General features: G+C 35.5%; 1 pseudogene; it reads right to left on the bottom strand.

Moving 5' to 3' along the window:
- Positions 1-681: 681 nt before the first annotated feature.
- LOC149057904 (uncharacterized) lies at positions 682-2,635 on the bottom strand (annotated as a pseudogene).
- Positions 2,636-2,913: the final 278 nt, after the last annotated feature.

The raw sequence follows: 2,913 nt of genomic DNA on the forward strand, positions 1-2,913 counted from the left end.
AACTTCTTTAAGAAAAACCAAACAACCAGCGCGACGCTTATACAGAAATTCCTGTTATTTTACCGCAATACACCGCACTCGGCAACGCGCCAGACACCAGCAAAATTATTACTGGGACGTAGCACCCGAACACAGTTCGATATGTTGATTCCCAGTACAAAGGACGTGGTTAGCGATCACCAGGATTCCCAAATCAAACGTCACGGTAAACGACAGCACGAAATCCAACAGGGAGACACAGTAGCGGTGCGTGATTATCGGACGAGTGAAAACAAGTGGTCGATAGGGACGGTTACGAAAAATGTGGGAAAACAAGCGTTTGAGGTGGATACTGAGGCGGGCACTTGGAAGCGACACATAGATCAGACCATTAAAATACCAAATAGGGACTCAGGAGTGTTGGAAGCCGAACGTAACGAAACCCCACTCAACCCAAGGGGGGAACTGGCCCCAGAAGGGACCGGGCAGGATACAGACGGGCCAGACAGGGAACCCGAGACAATATCACGTTCTCGCCCGACTAGAATGAAAAGATCGCCCGACCGCTATACAACAGTAGATTTTAGGAAATAAAACCGACGCTACATGTTTATAAGTATGTATACTTTGTTTTTATAATATAGATAAATTAGCATGTAAAAAAAAAAAAAAAAAAAAAAAATGTAAAATTAGATGTAAGTTTTAGTCAGTAAGTAGAATAACTAATAAGCACGGTGATAATTTGTAAGATCAAAAGCTAATCAATAATCAAATTATTTAATGTTAGGGGAGAGGTGTTGTATATCGTACATCGATACAGCACAGTCATTATAATAATTATCTTATTTAGTGACATAATACATTATAATAATACACGCGGTGGGGACTGTCCACCGCGTACGACGCCGATCGGTACCGTACACGCCAGTCGACGTTACGGTTTCACAATAAATCATAATACGTTTAGTTATCACACAAATTAGTGTTATTTATTTCTTGGCGTTGTATAAGTAGAATACAACAATACTAATTAATAAATTTTACTTCATTTTCTTCATTTTCATAATTTTCTACATCTTTTGACTCTAAAAAAAAATAATACCCATGGTTTAATAAAAATAATTTTAGCCATTACATATTTAATTATTATAATACTTTTACCTTGAAAATTACATTTAACGATCAAATGTTTTTTTAAATTTTCAAACTGAAAAGATTATCTGTTGTCTGCCAAAAGAACTTTGAACATTGAAAATGACCTTTCAACGTCGACAGAGTTAACTGGAGCGTATTTGTAGTAGACCAAATCGTTTATGCTAAGATTTTCGGGTAGTTCGTCCATTGAAGTTTCTTCGCCATTTAAAATGTTTGAAATTCGAATTAAACTTTGATATCCAATATTTTTTTTCAGAACTTCATTCATTTTTTCTTTAACAATTTTTTCAATTGGACCAGGGACTTGACACAATTTCAAATTAACATTTTGCACTGCATCGATTGCATGACTAAGTAAAATATTTTTTGCTTCAAGACTGGTAATTGTATCAGGTAAAAATCCATAATGTGACTTGATAAATACTAAATTTGCCGCAAGGCTTGCTTCAGAAAAATACTTTTGTGAATTTGGAATAGAAATAGCGTCTTCCTTATCCAAAGAGTCGACAATAGATTTAATAACTTCAAGGTGTTCACAGTAATAAACAGCGGCTCTTATCCACGTCCCCATCTTGTTAAAATAGGTGCTGGCGGTAGTGGAATATTGGGCGCTTTGTCTTTAAATATTGCAACACGATAGGGCACCTTCAAAAATACTTTTTTGACATTTGCGATGATTTTATCAACTTTACAATAATTTGCCCGAATTTTTTCAGCAATAAGATGAAGTCCGTGCACAATACAAGTAACGTGAATAACTTTAGGATAAAATATTTGAATTGATTTCCCGGATTTCACCATATAAGGAGCCGCATCACTTAAAAACAGTAGGACGTCGTCGTGACGCACTTTTTCTGGCCACAATAAATGCATCGAATTATCAAATAATTGCGCAATAGTCGAATGATTAGCTTTGGTCAGTACTTCGGAATTCAATAAAAATGTTTGGCCTGGACCATCGGTTTCAAGAGTACCGATTACTACGTTTGCAATATATCGGCCCAATGAGTCGGTGGTCTCATCTATTGATACCCAGATCTTTTTACCAGTGACAGCATTTCTAATTTTATTAATAGTTTCAGAATAAATTTCATCGACATAGCCTTTGCGCAAAGTAGTAATGGCCGGAATTTGTTTCCCAGTATATTTTTCCAAAAACTGTTTTAATTGAACGTTACCTAGCTTACGTATTAAGAGGTATGTTGGCTGATAGCATTGCAGAACATAAGTCTTTATTGAAAGATGATTTTTTAGAATTACTCACCAATTGTTGTACTTTTCCCAATTCAAGTGCATTTTAGTTTTTTTCTTTACGTTTGACGGAATTTTTGTGTTTATCTGTATTAATGTGTTGCGTAACATTAAACCGTTTTTCACTCCCTACTTTAACGTCACAATAGTTACAGTACAGGACTTTACCGTCGGTCGAAAACATACGGGCACCAAACTCAGACACAAAACAATTTAACCGGCTACTTAAATGCTGTTTAACTTTCGGAATTTTATTACAAATTTGAAATTATTAAATTTAAATGTTCAAATAAATTTATAATATTATACGGCTAATAAGTCGGCATGATAACACGATAACACGATTCCGCTGAACTGACTGAGACTAAATACTAAAATAATGATTCTTGTAGTGTCTAGAAACGTTTTATAAATAAATCCTAATCGAATAAAAGCCCGCATGGTGTACACACGTATCTGTGGTGGTGATATCGTAGGTATAGTTTGCGTTAAAATCGTTATCGCTTCTAAGAAAAATGTGTGACCGAG

The sequence above is a fragment of the Diuraphis noxia genome, unplaced genomic scaffold (genome assembly GCF_037042655.1).
Source record: "Diuraphis noxia isolate RWA-SAM2 unplaced genomic scaffold, SU_Dnox_SAM2 contig0002, whole genome shotgun sequence".
Classification (NCBI taxonomy): Eukaryota; Metazoa; Arthropoda; class Insecta; order Hemiptera; family Aphididae; genus Diuraphis; species Diuraphis noxia.